Genomic DNA, 21301 nt, shown 5'->3' on the forward strand with positions numbered 1-21301 from the left:
AAAACTAAATTTGAATTGTGCTTCTGATCGAACTATATACAACATGAAACATGAAATGTATGTTTAATCGAATTACTGAGAACAAAATCTGAGCACTCTCACCAGCCATTGAAGGCTCGAAGAAGAAAAGGAAGAAGAAGATCTCGATATTGGTCTCTCCTTTGTGATCTTCTTCTTTGATCTGAGAGAGTTTTTGTTGGTGGCCAGCGAAAATGAACAGTCGCTATCTCAGAATGTCTTTCAAGAAGCGACAGCAGAGAGAGCATCGGTGGATCGTTGGCCTTTCGCCTCCGGTGGCTATCTCCGTGATCGTGTTCTTCTTGTTCTTGATCTTTGCGTTGTATCTTTCTTCGGCCCTCTGCTCGTCGATCAGACCGCCTTCCGTGGTAGGCTCCGTTACGGTTTCAAATAAACTTATTCAAGATAGAATGCTTTATATTTATTTCATCAGCGTGCCCCGGTTAAAAATGAAAATATTGTGTTCTTTGATCTCAGAACACCAAAGTTGGCTTAACTATTTAAATATTTCTGTATGCGAAAGGCTAATGAATAGGAAATAATTATTGAACAATATTTTATATTATTTAGATAAACAATAAATGCATAAAGCTGCAATGCATTTGGCCATTAATCTTCCGACTATTGTACATTAAATCTATTATATGATTTAAAAATTTTCATATTAATGTTAATTTCCGACTTCAGATAAACCCATTTCAAAAAGAATGCTTTATACTCAATGCATTCGGTCATTAATGTTCCAATTATTGTACATTAAATCAGTTATATGATTTGAATTTTTTCATATTAATGTTAATGTCTGATTTCACATAAACCTATTTCAAGAAGCATGCTTTATAACTAAATCGTTAGATAAATCATATATGCATAATGCTGTGATGCTTTCGATCACTAATGTTCCAATTATTGTGAATTAAATCGGTTATATGAATTGCAATTATTCGTATTAATGTGAAAATCTCATTTCAAATAAACTCATTCAAGATAGAATGCTTTATATTTATTGTAAATATTGTATTCTTTGATCTGATAACATCTAAGTTTGCTTAACCAATTAAATATTTTTGTTCGTGAAAGACAGAATATTATAAAGCAATTATTGGATATAAAGTTGTTATGCATTCGATCATTAATATTCCAATTATTGTCAACTAAATCAATCCATGGTGAAACCAATCTCTCTCTCCGCCTTCCATGGCCGATGATGGACGGCGTCGAAAACGACCATCGGCGGCTTCTCCACCGCCCCCGGAAGAGACCATTTGCGGCGTCTCCCCTCTGGCGGATTGCTTCTCCCAACCTTCACAGTAACCGGGAGGGGGCGTGGGCGACGTGGAGGGGGCACGGGCGGCGGGGAGGGGGCGCGGGGGGCGGGGGGAGGGGGGCGGCGGCGGGGGGGAGGGGGCGCGAGCGGCCGGGAGGAGTGCTGGCCAGTGGTGGGGAGGGGCAGGGACGGTGGGGGGCAAGGACGGTGGGGAAGGGGGTGGGGCGCTGGGAGGGGGCGCGGGCGCTGGGAGGGGCGCGGGCGCCGGGAGGGGCGCGGGCGGCCGGGGAGGAGGGCAGGGTGGCGGCGAGGAGGGGCGAGGCGGCCGGCGGAGGGGTGGGGCAGCGGGAGGGTGCGGGTGGCGGGGAAAGAGGGTGGTGGCGGCGGGGATGGGGTGCGGGCGGCGGGGAAGGAGGGTGGCAGCGGCATGGAGGGGCCGCGCGCGGCGGAGAAGGGGGTGGCGGCGACGGGGAGGGGGTGGCGGCGACGGGGAGGGGGCGCGGTAGGCCGGGGGAGGAGGGCGGGACGACGGCGGGGAGGGGGCGTGGGAGGCCGGGGGAGGAGGACAAGATGGCGACGGGGAGGGGCTCTCTCACTCTCTCTCTCTCTCTTCTCCCGCACTCTTTTGTCAGCCAATCAGAGGCCAGAAGCGCACATGTATTCCTATTATAGTAGTATAGATGTATGGCTGATCACGTGGCCATTTATGTGGAGACAGTAAGGACATATATTGGATTCTCTTTAGGGAAAGAGTTCAATGAATGAACTAAGACTAATAACTAAATGGTTTATACCTAAGATTCAAACAGGTTGATTCATGTCATGTTAGTATAAGCGGTCCATCAACTTGAGACACTAAAGACATCTTGTGGATGAATGGCTCTGTTTGGACTACGATTAACTTATGCCTAATCATGGGGTTCAAATTAGCCTTAGCTTGGATATAGCAAATATATGAAGGTTTTTGAGTGGTTTGAGATGGGGTTGTCTGCCCTCAATATAAGAGGACATTGACTCAAAGGAGAAGGACTAAATCCATGGCTAGCGTAGTAGAGATATTAGTGAAGAAGTTCTCTAATGATGTATGTTATGCATCAGCATTAATTGCAATGATCAATTTGTTGGGTTCTATAGGCCTTGATATGGATGAAAAAGTCATAATATTATGCAGCAGAAGACTTGAATGAAATCCAACAACATCGATAAAACCATGAAACAAAGTACCTTTGCAGGGATCGCAGTCCATGATTTCTTAGATCCTAGAGCGAGACGAGTCTGGCTTCTCAAGTGTGCGGCCTCTAGACGTATCCACGTGATCCTGGGCACGTTGAACTTCCTCCTTCTCAACAAGCCCCATTCAATCTCCGTCGTTATCATTATATCATCCCGATCACATCGGGGATGGAGAGGGGTTGTGGGAAGATAGGAGAAGAAGGGAAAATGCCCCTGATTGAATCTCAGAGGCATTCTTATCATTTGGTAGATCCAAGTCCATGTTTCAGGCTTGAGTGAATTTCATTCAGGGCATTCCCCTATTTATACTAAGTGGGTATTTTTTATAAAAATCCTCAAAAGTTAAGTATATTTTCTGATGTCCAAAAGACCATTTGCGTGTGACATTCTAGGCCCATGTATTAGTCTAGTTAATGACTCCAGTGGCCTAATAACCTTTATTGGCCTTCCAAATTAATTAACTATATCACCATATAGACTAATTAATGTCGAATTGATTTAACCCAATCGATAGGTCGAGTCTCCAACACGTGGGTGCAAAAGTACACATCGTGTTCTTGAAGATATAAAGGAGTTTGTATCGACTCACTTATGGAACCTGTTCGTCATTGGTTACCATGTATGTATAGTCTCTCATCCACTTGATGCTTCTTGGATTGCTTAGGGTATGGTCAACTATCAAACCCTAATCGGTCATCCGAGTTAGTACTGATGTATTCGAAAATCATCAGAGAACTCTTCTCCGATATTTCTGCCTTGGCCAAGGACTTCATTGCATCATTTTCCTTGAGTTGTCACCTCTTATATCGAGGGAGAACGATTCCATCTTGACCTCTCAATCATTTTTGTTAACTTCTTGATACACCCAAACTAAGACCGTTTAGAATCCCATGATCAGAGACTTGCTGTCCATAGTCAAAGTACAACCGTCCATCTACAAGACATCTTTGGTGTCTCAGGTCTAAGGACCACTTACACAACTGTGACGTGAATCACCTGATTGACAGTTCGGTATAATACCATTCAGGGTTTCGTATGGATCAATTTAATGAAGTCTTTCCACTAAAGAGCACCCACTATCTATCTTTAGTGTCTCCACACTAATGGCTATACTCATCATATGAGTGAGGCTAAATAGTGCTATTCTATTCAGATACTTCGATGTCCTTCTAGCGTATCCTTTGAATAGGAATGTTTAGAACACATGCTTAAAGACTAGTGATCTCCGTATTACGATCTCATCATAATTCACTAAGTCCTATCATGTATTTATGGACTTCATTATAAGCATCACACATGCACTATAATAAATATGTTGTATTAATGAACATGGAACAAGATATGGAATGTGTGATTGGCTTGTCGGCCACATATATTTCCATCAAGATTAATGCTTTATGATTAACCATATCCCAAGTTATTTAGGAGTCTCACATAGTTGAAGGATTATATATATGAAGTAATCGATGAAGACAAATGCTCTATGAGATAGAGTTAAGATAAGAGTATGTATTTAATAGAGTGCGAGGTGTAGCTTGCCACCCCACATGTCAGAAATTGGATTTACTGATTGGATTGAATTTCTCATTATTAATTAATGCATGTCATTTTAATCAATAAGGTTTGAAAATTAATCTTATTGTTCCATTAAATTTATTAACAAGAAGATTGATAACACCCTAATTTCTGTCTTTATTTCGTGTTATTAGCATGATTTTATGCATTTAAAGAGCTTAAAATGGGGTTGTTATCATATATTTACATGAAAATAGTGTTTTCTAATGATTTCTGATTTTACCCTAATTTTCTGTTAATTCTATGAATTTTAAAGGATTTATTGAAGCTCGAAATAATTATTTTTGAATGAAAATGGCATATTTAATATTTTATTTCGAGATTTATCAGCATGGGAATGAATCAGTGAATTTTTTAGAATTTTCTAGAATTTTTTTACGAATTTTTAGGATTTTTCTGAGATTTATTTGAAGAGGAAATGTATTTATTTCAAGGAAAAAAGTATATTTATAATAGAAAAAGAAGTATTTTTATTATTTTCAAACTTTCAAGGGCCTTTTTGTGAACTTTCGTTGCAAAAAGACCCTGAAAATAGCTCTCGGTCGCCACTACAGGCGTAAAGATCCAATTTAAAATTTTACAGGGTTTTATTGCAATTTTTAATATATATTTTTAATGTTTTTAGGAGAAATCGAAGGAGAGAGAGTGCGCTAGGGGCATATACACAATTACTTTCGCGCGGCGTCCAAAAGCAATTCCAGGCTTTTTATGGACTTTTCTGCAAAAAGGAAGATTCAAAATGCGCCAGCCAATGAGAGAGCGACACATCATTGCGTGTTTAAAAACGAAATTAATAAATAAATCAATTTTAAATCCAATGGATTAAATTGGTTTAAAATTGAGTTATTAATAACTTTTGATCCTAAAGTCCGATTGAGATGATTTTTTTATGTATTTGTTCGTCTTGATCCCCTCTTTCTATTTGTATGGTTGGATTATTCAGATCCAGCCTAAATTGATAAATAAATATTAAGTACTAAACGGGGGTAAAATGGTGATTTTTACCATATAACCTAAGTATAAAAGCTAAATTTCGTGAGGGGGAGCTCATTCTTGATGGTTCTCTATCACAGCTGCAAGACAGAGAGGAGCCCCAGCTTGGATCAACCGTTTTGGTACTTTTTCCTTTCATTGTATTTAAACTTTTATGCATTTTGAATGAAATAGGTTAAGTTGTTTGTTTCTTCATCTCTATTCTGATCTGAACTTCTAAATCGCTTGGCTTGAGCGGCATGTACAAGCCCTGATTAGGATTGAGAGGAGAAATTGAGGGATTCACCTGGGCATTCCAAAAGAAAATTCTAAAAAATTTAGTTTTAATTCTTAGGATACTCAATTACCCCATTTTAGTTCTGAATTATCAACTTGCAAAAATCAACCAAAACCAAATTAAAAATTCCTACCAACCTCTCTAATTGAATTCTTTGATCCATCCAATTGGATCAATTAATTCAATCTAGAGCCCACATTTCTTCCATTCTTCTCACCTCTTCTATCCCCCTTTCTCAATTCTCATCTAATTAGGGTGACTTGATCCTCGTTGAAGATCAAATTCACTCTAATTAGGATTGAAACACCAAAAAGATAATCACATTGAACTTCCTACTTGCTTCCCTTGGACGACACTCATACTTATCACTATTCCCTCCATATTATTTGAATCCATATATTCTATGTATATAATAATCTAATCTCTTTGTTCCTAAAATGAATATATACATTAAAATTACACCTATATCTTCTATTCCCTCCATATTATTTGAATCCATACTATCTATACTTATTGCAATATGACCTCTTGGTTCCTCACATTAATATATACATTGCAGTTATACCTTCTACCTTTTAAATCCTTTTTTCTTCTTCCCTTGTCGACTTGAACCTCGTTATACTGTGATAATGAAATCTATAAAAAAATCCATGAACCTGATACTCCTTTCAATATAATTATGCCCGAATCTGGGTCATCAATCTATAGAACTTGAAATTGGAGTTGACTCTGTTCATACTTAGCCAACATGGCTAGTTCTCCTTCATCTTGGCCTTGTCTTGTTACTTGTTTGACATCCTCTGGCTGGCCCGCATTGTGGTCTGATTCTCATGATTCACTCCGATTTTCTCTTATATAAGATAAGTCATAAATATTAAAATATGTATAATATAACATGTTATGTATTGCAATATCCTCTTGCTTCATAATCATTATCCTCCCAAAGTCATACGAACTTTGCGTAGGTCATATTCATCTACGCCACTATAAAATCAATATGAAATACACATTTTCCAATTATAACTTGTACATCTTCTGTTATTCCATCAGGTCATCCATCTTATTAATGAGTTAAAAAAGCTCCATACGTATATATTCTAAATTCATGAATCTAATCTTGTCACGTAATGCTTTAGGCATGATATTCGCACTAGCTCATGTATCTAATAATGACTCAAAAAACACTATGCATACTAATCCACAAGTGATTAAGGGCACCAAATAATTTTTTATTTTCAGGGATAGAGTTCAAAAGAATATAACTAATATTTCCACAAAAGAATAGATTGTTTCCCCACTCAACCAGCTATTAATAGTAAGAATTTATCCATTATTGAATCTGAGTCATGTTCCATTGAATTTGAATAAACCCATGTAGATATCCAAGAAATTTCAAGGTTTATAGATGGAAAAGATCTACCTCATCCTATGAGAAAGTATTGTTGAATTATTATCCTATGAATGGTCTAAGAGGGGGGGGGGTTGAATTAGACTATTCTATTTCAATATCTAGTTTTTGTATTTCTATACTCCTAATTTTATCTACTTAGTTACTATTGATAGTGAAAGAAGAAGAGGATACCCAAGATTTTTATACAGGTTAGATCTAGTTCCTTCCTTCTGTCCCGGGATATCCAACCAGAGTTTTAATATGTCCCTAACCAAGTTTTTTATAGCCACCCAAGCTAAAAACATAAATAACCTCGAGCCCGCTTAGCTTTTGAAGGTATCCACGCTTTCACTTCTTCTTCCAATGGACCACTCAAGTCCCTCTCAGCTGCCTAATCTGCCTTAACTCAATATAGTATCTCTATTCCCACAAGAGCTGAAAGAACTTGTAAAAATATTTAAACCCTTGTCTTCAGTTTTCCTGAAATGCTAGCTTGAGTAAAATTATTCCAATTTCAACATAAAATTTTTCACTTCAATATGGATATTTGTTAATCCTTATTATGTAATTTTTAATCCATAGTCAATGCTTTTCACTCACATATTAAAGAATGCAATATCTATTCTGATAACCACAACAACTAATTTGAATATCAATTTCTTGATTTAATATATGATCCAAGGAAATTATTGAAATATTTCAGATTTAGATTATTTAAGATTTCAGGATATTCAATACTCAATGACGTTCAACACTTCACAATCAGAAATATCAACAGAAGATTTCTATTTCTTCAGAAGTTAAATCCTGCAACAGAAAAGTAAACTAAAAAGTCAGATATATCTCTCTCTCTTTCGATTTGCAATTTCAGCTGGAAATTTTGATTTCTTCAGTTATTGAAAGTCACAATTTCAAAAATCAAATTATGAAAATCACAATTACTGATTTGGATTATGAAAATCACGTTTTCTATTTTAGGATTATGAAAATCACAATTCCTGAATTCGGATTATGAAAATCACGTTTATATTTTCGAAGTATGAAAATCATAAGAATTGAGATATTCAGCTAGTCAATGCTCCAAGAAATTCAGCTTACCAATGTCTTGATTTCAGCTCAAGAATGAGAAGATTTCAGATCACCAAAGTTTCAAGAATTTCAGCTTACCAAAGAGAAGATTTCAGAACGCCAAAGTTTCAATAATTTCAGCAATGAGAAGATTTCAGATCTTCAAATGTTCCACAATTTTTGAAATCAAATTTTGAATAGAACTATTTCAAAACGATGATTCAAATGCCATGATTTTTTAAATAAAATTTTGAATAGAATGATTTCAAAACACTGATTCAAATGCCACGATTTTTGGAATCAAATTTTGAATTGAACGATTTCGAAACACTGATTCAAATGCCACAATTTTTTAAATCAAATTTGGAATAGAACTATTTCAAAACGCTGATTCAAATGCCACGATTTTTGAAATCAAATTTTGAATAGAACGATTTCAAAAGAAAAAGAATGAGATCAGAAGCCTGATCATAGAAGCAGTTTTGTGTTCTTCAATGTTGTACTGCATCTAAGATTTCAGCTCTCCTTTGTCCCAAAAAAACCACGATCACCAAGACTTTGAAGAATGCTTCAACGCCCTTGCTATCTTCCAATCTTCACACGCGTATTTTCTTCGCCCTTATTTTCATGCCTCTTTCTTCCTTTATTTAACATCCTCACTATTGTTTTCATTTTACTAAAATGCCCTTGTAATGCTTTAACATAACATTTACGTCTTATTTATGGTAAACTAGAAATAAAATTGGAACGTATGCATTTTAAAAAGAAACTGTATACTTTTATTTTTCTTTTCACTTACACCTTAATCTTGACTCTTCACAATGTTTGAAATTTCATCAAAACTCATAATTAAAGATTTATGCTTATTCAAATATCTTCAATTATACTGCAAACAGATGGAAAAAAAGAAACGGAAGGGAGGAAGAACTTGTGGTTCAACCTGAAGAACCCCAACCAACAGATAATCAGCCTCTTATTCCATCACCTAATGCTCTCAAGATATTTTCACCTCTTTTAGGAGTACGTGTTTTTAATATAGTTAGCATTAGACGGTATACAACAAATTACAACATCTAGATTGAAGGTAACTAGAGATACCTTAAATGTATCAACCAATCTTTTTCTCATGATCAGTGTAATTTTAGATATTTTGAGAGAATCAGGTAATGGAATGGGATGCCGATAATCTGTTGATTGGGTTTTTTAGGTTGAACAAAAATCTCTTCCCTTTTGTTTTTTTCTTGAATCCCTTTGGTTTCTCATAAGGATGAGACAGCTCCTAGCCATTTTACTAAAATCAAAATGTCATGGATATCTACATGGATGAATTCGAATTTGATGAAGCATGACTCAACTTCAGTAATGGATAAATTCTTAGGATTAATAGCTGGTTGAGTTGGGAAACAAAGTATTTAGGAGTTTATTTCAGCTCTCTTACCTCTATCTTGCTCCCTAAATTTATACTCCTTATTAATCTTCTCAATTCTGTCATGCTTCTTCATCATATCCTGCATCATCTTCTACTGATCGTGCATCATTTGAAAAATTAAATCATTTGACTTAGGGACTGGTTAAAATTGACACAGAAATGAATTTTGGTTGGTTTTTTTGTTGAGGATGTAATGTTGAGTTTTCTGTTGGAATACTCTTGGCTATCTGTTGATTAAAATTTTAAAGTTATTCTTCCCAGATTAAAATGCATTGCATTCACCAATTCCATTTTCTTACATTCTCCAAGTGCATGGTCAGTGCTGTAACATATAGTAAGCTTTCATTTATTCCATGTCATTCTTTATCTATCTCATGTTTTTATTATTAAATTCTTTGTCAATCTCAACAACTATTATTTTGATATTTGTGACTCTTCCATGACTATGACGCAAATTTGTGACATTTTGGTTTCATCCTATCTTTTTCTGATCCATATCCAAAATTCCCTCCAGAAGATCATACCCTTATTAATTATAGATATTAAGAAATGTAATTCCTGGAGGTATGTCTTGTCTGTTCTTGGAAATATCGGCTAGTCCATCATGGTTTTTGTTGCTAAAGTATAGTCAAACCTGTAATGGAGGAATTTTTTAGTCCATTAATTTAATCTTTCTCAAGCTTCACTAATTGACTCATCATTTGTTTGACAAAGCATCTGATTGACTTTTCTACAAGTAATTTTTCCAAAAGCATTAGAACCTTTCTAAAAATATTCCTCAACTTCATCCAAGGAATTAAAGGTAACCTACACAGTGCCATACCACTCTCTATCTATATCCTTTCGTGTTAAAGGAAAATGTTTCATTTTCAACATATAGGCATAAATAAAAGGAATATCATTAAGAGAACACTTGACATAAAAGCATCTAAATATTGAAAGGGATCCAGATAATAACCCATAAAATAATGGGATATTATCCAATTGAAAAGTTACATCACCCGTAGAGGTGCTTTCACTAGGTTTTCTTTCACTTCCATAAAGATTCAATCTCTCCTTATATTTCCTCCTCTTCTCCACATTCATTTGTGATGATAAAAGATGCAAAATTTAACAGTCGTTTCATGCACTTCATGCGTTTTATTTTATTGAAATGATGATAATGCATGTTACAAATTCTTAAAATGATTGATTATATTTCTAAAAAACTTTCAGCCTGTTCTTGGTTTTATGGCATTTTAACAAAACATTTACATTAGTTTTATAAACAACATATCTTTATCAGTCAGAAAATATAAATTTGGATTTAGTTGCATATTTAGAGGGATTTATTATAAATTTAGAATGATATTGATATTTTTCCATTTTTTCTAATGTTTTGGTATGTTACATAATTTATAAAATAAAATTCATAAATAAAGTAAACTGAGGAGCTCAGAAAACTGTATTTATATTTATTTAAATATTTCCAGGGGTTTATTATATTTTAAAGTGAAAATTTTTATTATATTGATTTTTTTTTATATTTGCCTGAAGTTTTTTTACCCTAAATTTATAAAGAAAATAATTTTATTAGTTTAATATTTCAATGGAGTTCTTAAATTTTTTTGGTCTATGTAAAATTTTGCGTGTTTATGACAATCCAACAAATTGATCAAATGAGAGAGAAAATCTGATGGCTTAGATTTCTCCAACTTTAAATGAAGATATTTAATGATCCAGGAGTTTGGAGCTGAAATTCTGAGCGTAGGTTCTTCTTTACTCGAACATTCACCCACAAGATAGATATATAAATAGACCCCAATCATTAAAAAATTACCCTTGTCTTTTCGTCCTAATGAAAATTATTAAAGTGATTTGGTCTTTCAAAATTGGATTTGGGTCTGCTCATGGATTCCAAGATTGAAGGACTGAAAGAGTGATGGTCAGATCAAGACTTGTGAAGGTATAGCACCACTCAGCTTGGTGGGCACATGTTGATATGTTAGTTTGATCTTGTTGTTTTGTAGCTCACATCTTCTTGGTTTTTAACTCCGTTCATAACACTACCATCAAAAGTCACCCGATGCTGCTTGTGGATTTGACCCCTAACTCACTCTATGTTCATAAGAAAAATTATAAACACTGTTACAGAAGTCAGAACCCTTGATGGAAATTAACTCCAATTTCTGATAATTCACTTTGACACCACTTTTGGTCCTCCCTCTCACCAATTGATTATTATATTTGTTTTTCCCTTTTTTGGTTTGATGACTACTTGTTCCATAAAAAATAAGAATTATTTAGACCTCTTATTTACCATTCTAATTATGCAGAAAAAATCAGTAAAATTAAGTAAGCGTAAATTATAAGCTTGATAAATTTTCTATAAGCTTTCTCACATATAAACATTTGAATAAAAAAATAAAATTTGGTAATCTAGTGTGTGTGCTCCCCGTTAAAAATGCCAAGTGATGAAGAATAATTTGGGTTAATTATGTCATTTAAGGTTTCATATTTATACCACCAGAACTTTCAATAATTTCCAATTGAAAAAGTGAAATTTATTTAATTCATACTTTTAGGATTTTGCATACTTTTATAATTTAGATTAATTAAATATAATTAAATTTCACTAATTAATATAATATTCAAGAACTAATTCAGAATAATTCTAAGATGGTAAGAAAAGATTAATAATAGTTACACTAATTAATATAAACTTCAAGAACTAATTTCCACAGAATTTATAGAGTTTTCGACTGGAGAATAACAATGCATTCTGATTGGGTTACCTTAATTGGAAAATTGGTGGTGTCATGCGACATGGAAATGTGCTGAGTGGAGTCAAAGGAATAGAGTGGTTTTAATTTGTGAAATGCGGTTGAGATAAGCATGTATATGGGAGCGATGAGCAGTGGAGTGGGTAAGTGATACGACCAAACCATCGTAGAATGCGATGAAGATGGCAGTAAATATGCATTGAAAAGAGACAGAGTTGATGGTGGTGTGATGGATGATGAAGATAATAACCTAGGAAAAAATAGAATGTGTAAGTACAACAAAAATGAATATTACATTAAACTTATTATCATGTGTCAAGCCAAAAAATCCAAACTATTAAGAAGTAGAAGATGGTGAATGCGTTCATCTAAATCACAAGCCATTTGTCGAGGCTGTAGACTCATCCACCAGGATGACAATGTTGACGGTTCTTGCAGTTGTCGGTGCGGTGATGTTAATAAGTCTTACTCAAAGATATCACTAATGAAGTTGGAGATCTACATTGGGAACTTGAAATGAGAGTCACAAATTTCACTCAGGGCCACCATCAACCTAATGAAAATGGAACTTTGAATGTATACATTTATGCCAAAGTGCAACATCGCCTCTAAACATGAGAGGGATGTTGCATCATTTTGTGTAACTGGCTTGTATGGATATGTTATACCACTCTCTTGTGTTAGGTTGCGTGGGTCATCTTCCTTAAAGTATGGCCGATTGAGAGGTTGACACGGAAGGACATGATGTTTCCATCAATCCAATCTCTCCATCATATTTTATGTAAATCATTGAAAGAAATATTTATGCATTATTATTCTTGAGATGTTTACAATGAGTCCATGAATATATGCGATGACCTAGTGACTTGTCATGAGATCGTAATACAGTGATCACTAGTCTATAAACATATATTCCAAATATTCCTATTCGATGGATAAAATAAAACTATTTAATCCTACTTATACCATAAGTATGGACTGATCCAATAAAATTTTTTTGGAAAGAGGTTGGACTGGGGGCACTTGATTGAGAGTCGAGATAGGGTCTCTTTTGACGCCTTAAGTCCATTCTTTATGCCCAACTTCACCATCTCACATCACAACATTCAGGGCATGGCAAATACCCTTTCAGCTGTGGCTTAGCTCATTCCAGATCGTGACAGCCTTTGAGGATCTTGGGATCTTTAGGATGGTTCAAGAAAGGTTCAAGAAGACAAAGATGTGTGCCAGCAAGAAGAAGAAGAGAAAGGGAAGTCACACACCGAGGTTAGGGGCTGACGATTGATGTCCCAACCCCTTTCTCTTCAAATTAAGGCAGATCTGGTACTTTTCTGATTCAATCTGGAGGAAAACTAACTTAGGAATACCTAAGTTTACACAAATTTATATTTGATTCAAAGTTAGATCAGATTTCACTAGGGTTTAATATTGTGGCCTCATTCAGGCCATTTCACATGAATTTCTCCCCCTTTTCTCTTATCAGAAAATACTTATTAAATATCTATGCATATATAAACCACGCTATATTATTGTAATCTACCTGTTAATCATATAATAGAATTAATATTCACCTCTTAATCACTCTTAATTCCTCCTATTATCTAATATTACTCTCTCCTTCTCTATCTAAATAATTAAACCCCTTTAATACTAAACATAATCTATTAACTCCCTATATCTATTATTCTTAAGCTCCTATCATACATACACACAGATAAATATGTTTCTCTACCTCATTAGTATATATAATAGAATAATCTTTTCCCCCTATATATCCTAATTCTTATCCCCTTTCCTATCCTCTTCTTCATCTTATATCTTTGTAAAATAAAGATCCTTATTCACTACCCTTAAATTTCTATAGAAAATATCAATTCTGAAAACAATATCATTAATATTTCATCTACTTATATCTTGTACCTCATCACCATCATTTCTTACTCTTTCTACATTTCTTATATCATCTTATTACATAATTAATTCCTCTATCACTTACTTAATCATCTTATTTTTCCTACTATACATAGGTAGAGTGAGATATCTACAATTACAAAATTATTTGATTTAGGCAAGTCAAATTTTCGATGATGTTAAAAGTTATACCACTATTTGCATGTATCACTTGGGCCCCTATGGGCTGGATACTTAACGTAGAGATTGGCTAAGATCAGTCTTTAATTAATTAATATATATGTTGAAAGAGTTAATTAATAAGGTTGATTGATAATTGTTATAAGGTCACTAAAGTCATTTACTAGAAAAATAAATGGGCCTACAAGATCACACACATATGATTTTAGGAGAATTGGAGGATATACTTTTACTCAAGTAATTTAGGTGAAAATTATAAGTAAAAGTATAAATAGGGAAGCGGAATCTATTTTAGTCACCCAGGCCAGGAAGAGTTGGGCCTCCCCCTGATGTAATACACTATCGGCCGGGATCAATTGGCGTGTATTACACCACAGATGACGATGATGAATTGACGTGGTATCTATATGGCAAGATGCACTTTGAGAAAATAACGACAAGTACAACGAGTAATCTAACAAAGTGTGATGATCAGCTAAATTGGCGAAGTTTGATTGGACACAATCAACTTCCCAATATCTCTTTGGGCCACTTTGACGCGTAAGATGAGGGGTAGTTGTACTACCTGACGGCGTCCAAACTTCCTTGGCAAGTACTTAGTATTTTATGGCAAGAAATTTAAGCTATCTCTCTCTAAGGGTATTGAGGCGATTCGGCAAAGGATTCTTACTCTCGAGGCACAGATAGTAAAGTGACAAATGCAGTGGGAAATAGTGAACTGTAATGAAGGGGAGGAACATGAGCACCTGAGGAGAACAAATTCCCGTTGTCGAAGGTAAATTCCATACAATCAAACAGTTTGATTATCAGCGCCTTGGCTGAGCATTGATGGGCACCGGGCTCGACTTGAGCAAGGCGAGATGAAGGGAATAGGTTGGCCGCACTCAGCAGCTCTGTCGATGGGCCACAGGAAAACCTTTGGATCTCGCGGGCAGGGCGTGTGCGCGGAGGTAGGCACGCACGGCGGGAGGAGAAGTTGCGCTGCGCACGCGCATGCGCAGGAGGCTACACGGCGGCGAGTCCTGGTGAGATGCGAATGTGGCAAGCACCAGTATTTTGACTTATGAATGGCAACAATGCACAGGCGTGTGAAGATGTTTGGCGCACAACCACAGGGCAATTGGCGGATCAGACACCGGCGAGCACAATGGAGTGGCGGTGTGCACGCCGGGGTCTGACGGAGAGGAGATGGATTTCTTGGGAATTCGAAACCCAGGAAAGATCAGAATGACCAGGCCACCAGGCACCAAATCTTCTAGAACGGACGGCGTGCAGGCGACGGTGGCAAGACGAACAAGATGAAGGGTGCAACCTGCTCCAAGAATTGGCTTCTTGGCAGCAATTCTTGAAGCCATAGAGTGATTCGGAACTGATTCTTGGCAGAAGAAGTAAACCGGCGTTGAAGGTTGGAGTTGGCGATGCCCGCGAGAAGAGAGGATACCACAAACTCCACAACTCCACGATCTTATGACGGACTAGGAGAAAGGCTATCTATGTCTATTGAACTAAGACAGAAGAAAAACTCAAAGAAACTCAATTGATTTCCAAATTCCAGTCTTCTTGTCCTCTTGGGCATGTCGTCCTTATATAGGGCCATGAGCATGCCCAATTGGGCGTAACTGGAGGGAACCGTCTCGAGATGAGCGGTTCTCTCAAAATGACTAGAAAATAAAATTGTTCGAAATGGGCGAGGACAAAACATGAAAGGCCCGATCCATAATTTGGCAAAGAAATTACAACAACAAGAATAAAGGAAATAAACGAAAACACGTGCGGCTTCATCTTCACTTGGAGTATTTGAACGAGGCGTCACAGGCGTCGGCTCGTGCAGCTCGGTGAGGTTGCTGGCGTCGTTCAGTCTTGATGGCGAGATGGTCCCCCATCACCCCCTTTCTTTCTTTACATTTTCTCCATCAATCAAGAAGAGGATCTTAATGGTGAGAAGATCTAAAAGAGCTTAAAGAAGAGTTGGAGAAGAGAAAGTGGAGAGACAATAACACCGTGATCTCGTGGAAACTTCTAAAGTTGGGACGCGTGAACAACTTCAGAATAATCTCCAAGAGAGCAAGTGAAGGGTGGAAAAAGATCCCGACAAGGCACACACCATTTTATTTGTTCTAGAGATTGATTCGGAGTCTATCTTGGCTTCCATTGCACAGAGAAATATTTTCTAACCTTCAATCAAGGCACAAGAACCCAAAAAATACTACACATCAGTTAGGTAGATCAAAATTATTTCTCCCACCAAAATTCTCTAGTAATATTTTCCCAAGGGTTGAACCTCCACATGACACATGTTGGGTTATTAATATCAATGAATGAATCGGATGACTAAATGACTGGTTCTTCATATCCTACATGAATTGGATCTCTACATGATGCATGTTGGGTTAATTTCTATTAATAAATAGATGAAGACATGATGCATGTTGTGTTATGATGGAAGGAGATTGGAAATGACAATTACTTTGATTCACAAAGATATCAAAGAGTTTTTTTTCTCATTTAACCAACCAGTGACCCAATGGATTGGGAAAGATTTGGGATAATTAGATACCATTAGCATGGAAAATTCTCTCACAGAGCTATTGGTAGCTTAAATAATTTCACCCTCTTAACTCAAGGTTATATTCCATATTTCTACACCCCTAGACAAGAAGAGGTGGAGGACGAAGCTCACGCAATTTACCATAATTGATATTCATTTTATGGGGCTTAAAAAGAAATACATAATTGATATGAATTTTAATAAAATTTGAGATTTTTTGATGAGAATACTGGTGATGTTCATTAAATCATCTTTATCAGATTAATCAGATGAGTTAGCGATGCCAATCACATCACCTCAGTCAAACCTGCCATAAAAGTTACTGATGCAGTCAATTCATCTTGATCAAATTACTCATATCGGTCGTGCCATTGATCAAGTATCTAAATGAGTTAGGCCAGTCTGATTAGTAATGTCACTCATGTTGTTTTGGTTGTGCCAGTTAGTCAGATTAGTGATGTCAGTTAATCCAGTTTGGTTACAACCATCAAGTGGATTTGTGACATTGGTTGAGTCATATAAGTTTGTTTCTTTAGTTGGGTCTCTAAAATTTGGTCAAGTCATATTTATCAAACTCATCGTACATGTTGGTGACATTTGTAAAGTTCATCTATATGGACCCGACATATGGGTTAGTGATGTTGGACCAGTCAGTTGCATCCGACCCATCAGTGGAGTGAGTGATGTCAGTCAAGTCAATTTGATTAAACCCATCAAATGGGTCTGTGAAACTGGCCTATTCATCTTGACAGGACCCTTCATCAAGTTCAATGACATTGATACTTTGTAAGGTTGGACAAGTGAAATGGGACGGTGATGTCAATCAAGCCATCTTGGTCGAATTGTTCATAGGGATCAGTGAAATAACTCAAGTAATCTTGATCAAAACCCTACATAATCACAAATAACACACAATTATGATAGTGATTCCATGTATTTTGTGCACTTATTTTCATTGTAATGACCATAAATGCAAGTTATGAAGTCTTTACATGATTATTATAGTTTTAAACAACATTCAAAGTTTAATCAATTTTATTATATTTTAAAGGAACTTTATAATATTAGTTGATGGTATCAATTTTGTAGAGAAAATAATTATATAAGAACATGTATAGATTTGTTTGAATATTTCTAGGGTATATTATATTTTATAATTAAAGTCTGATTTTCCTTATTTTATGTTGTTTCTATGGAATTTTATAATACTAATTTCACAAAAAAATTAATATCATGAGTCACCAAATATATCATTGGTCATTTTTTACATATTTTAGGGGTTTATTATAGTTTTAAAATAAGAATTATGATTTCCTGAATTTTCTAGTATTTATTGGAATTTTAAGACATTAGGTTTTTAAAAAATATATTTTTATAAGTGATAAGTTATAAATTTGAATTGCAAAAAATGCATATAAAGATATCTAATGATCTTGAATAAGTTCTCAGCTAAAATTTTAGGGTAGATTTACCTTTATCTCCTCTATCGATCTGCCATCTTGGTACAAGAAATAGAGCCCCATCCTTGTAAAAAAATACATCTTATATTTTGTGTCTAATTGCCATAACTAGAATGATTCACTCAATAAAAATCCTGTTTGTGTCTGTTCTTGAATTCCAAGAGAAAAGGATTGAAGGAGAGGCATTGATGTAATAATTATTAAAAGAAAGCACCACTTGGCCAAGTGGGCATGTGACGACAAGGCTACTGTGACATGAGACTACTGACTCATGTCTTCATCCTTCTTCCTCGGTCACTATTATCGACAACCTAGCTTTCCATCATCCCACATGTATCTACCATACTCTAGTTCTTATTCTCTTGTCTCTGCCCCATGTGTCTTACCACCATTGACATTAATCCACATCACATGCCCCTGCTTTGATACTCACCGACACATATCTTCCTCCATCCCATAGATCTAGTGGCAGCATTTTATTCACCTGCTCCGCTCCACTTACGTCACCGCTATTAATGATCATCCTGCACTTCCAAAGTGTCCCCAAATTATTTCATTAAAATTTATTAGGATTTCTTAATATAAAATCTTAAAATTCCCAAAATTATTCTCCAAATGATGATAAAATTTTATCATATTTCTTAGATATATTTTTACTAATTTTCTTTCATTAAATTAAATTTAACAACTACAAGAATTATCAAACTACAAAAAGTAAATCAAAATTAAATTTCACTTATTCAATACTTGCTACATGCAAATTAAACCCTTGATCTCCCTATATTGATAAGAAAAATTACAAATATTTTTGCATAAACCAGAAGCCTTAAATGATGACATTAGACCTTATTTCTGGTTCATCATCACTCATATGAGTTGGTGGCATTGATCAACTTGTCCCATTTGAACTCATCATATGGGCTAGTGAAATAATTCCAATCATATGGGTTAGTGATCATATGGGTTTATTACCCTTAAAGCAAGTTTCAGATATTTTCCAAAAAATATGCCATGAGGAGCTTGATGTAATCATCTTGTGGGAAACTTTATGCATGATAAATCTGGTCCTCAGCATGCTAGGGTCTTAAATCTCACATTCATAATTTTTCCTTTTAACATTATGCCTCTAAGATTTCCTATTTTCTTGTGTACCCTTGCATATCCATTTTTTTCTCAACAAACTTTATGCTATAATCCCAATATCCTATGTAAACCTGTTTTCTTACGAGTGAACTATCACTAAATGAACTCTGCCATTATTTTGTTGATCCTTAGATCCTGTAAAGATGGGAAATTATTACTCTCAGAACTGGAAAAACAAAAGATATTAAGATTCTTCATTCTGACTTCAAACTATGAGAAAATATTACTCTCCTAACTTTCTATTTCAAGGTTTGCTTAAATCTCTTCCATAAGTAGGACACTGGTGTGGTATCGAAGGATTTAAACTTCTCCACACTCCAACACTGTTAAGTTTTATTGTAAACCCAACACTATCATGTTAGGATTACAATAAAACTTAAACATGATATTGCATGCTTTCAGCCTATATCTCCAACAGTTGAGTAATGTGGAAATTATAATTTTCTCCTTAACTATCCTACCATATTATTTCTCATAAAATATAAAATATTTCATGAATATAGTTATATTGTTTTCATGAAATACCCTTTTTTCTCCTCTGTGAATTATGACATCATATTTCACAAATAAATGATACCAATACGATAAAGTTACTTTAAGCGGAACCTCAACATTTTTACATTTAACATCCCAGCATAACATTATCCAGTTATCTTGAATAAAGTGGAGTCAATTCATGCACCATCACCGATTCTTTGGTTTCGGTTGCGTCGAGCACTCCATCGGTACTCTATGTGGAGTGATATTTATGTTTGGATCTACAATCATGATCATTTTGTCGATTCAATCATCAATCAATGTGACCAAATTTAATTGGTAATCAGAGTTTGCAAAGGACCAAAAAATAGCCCAAACAATGGTGCAGCCTTCAACACTTGAGAAGTTATCATTCAAGAGTAAGTGGCATCACCATCCAAGACACCACCGTCATCTCATAACATGGTGGCAAGGCTGCTCAACAGCCAGTTAATGGAAGACCCAACTGGAATTTATGCTATCTCATTCTATATATTAGAGCATGTCCCACCCAGAAAATATCTATGATCCCAAACCCTAAAGACACAATTTTATGTACTCAAGTTGTGTTTTTTATATTGTTTTTCATCATCCTCGGTCTTCTAATCTCTTCAAATCATTCATTTGGTTCCTCTACTATCTTTGTTTTCTATCAAAGGCTGATGTTGTCTGATTTAGAAGGTCTACTAGATTTCAATTTCAAATTAATATTAACTATTGGAAAAATTGAAATCCATGACTTTAAAATAACCAAGAGAGAGAATGACCTATAGGATCAAATATGTTCTGCATTTGTCTAGTTTTGTTTAAAAACGCTTAGCAAGAGATATTACGGAGAGAAATATAGAAAGAGAGACACCATGATATATATATATATATATATTTATATATAATATGCATAGAAAAAGACACATGGTGCAAAATATATATAGAAAAAGACACATGGTGAAAGAGATATAAAATATGCATAGAAAGAGATGCATAGTGACTCGGTGCAATGTCCCAAAGTATGCAACATACCTACGTGAAGGCAGATGGATATATATGTGCTCGGTAAGCCAAGCAAACATTTCATATCTCGTATGATGTTCAATAGTTGATAATATACATTATAGTGTATATTATGTACATGTGATGCTTATAATGAAGTCCATAAATACATGAACAGACTTAGTGGATTACGATGAAATCCTAATACAAAAATCACTAGTCTTTAAACATGTGTTCTAAATATTCCTATTCAAAGGATACTTCTAAAGGACATCGAAGTATCCGGATAGAATAGCACTATCTAGCATCATTCATATGATGAGTATGGTCGTTCCCGTAGCCATTAGTGGGTGCTCTTTAGTGTAAAGAGTACACTGAATTGATCCGTACAAATCTCTGGATAGTATTATACCAAACTGCCAATCAGGTTGATTCACGTCATGGTTGTGTAGGCGGTCCGTAGACATGAAACACCAAAGACATCTTGTGGATAGAAAGTTGTACTTTAACTATAACTTATGAGTCCATAATCATGGGATTC

At 35.5% G+C, this 21301-nt stretch overlaps 1 long non-coding RNA gene across 1 annotated transcript; it reads right to left on the reverse strand.

Annotated features, from left to right (window-relative positions):
- Positions 1 to 7437: 7437 nt before the first annotated feature.
- On the reverse strand, positions 7438 to 8430 carry LOC144715276 (uncharacterized). Its single transcript, XR_013584568.1, has 2 exons — positions 8286 to 8430; positions 7438 to 7560 (listed from the first exon to the last, which is right to left on the reverse strand). It is a non-coding gene; the product is annotated as an uncharacterized LOC144715276 (long non-coding RNA).
- Positions 8431 to 21301: the final 12871 nt, after the last annotated feature.

Source organism: Wolffia australiana, chromosome 2 (genome assembly GCF_029677425.1).
Source record: "Wolffia australiana isolate 7733 chromosome 2, ASM2967742v1".
Lineage (NCBI taxonomy): Eukaryota > Viridiplantae > Streptophyta > Magnoliopsida > Alismatales > Araceae > Wolffia > Wolffia australiana.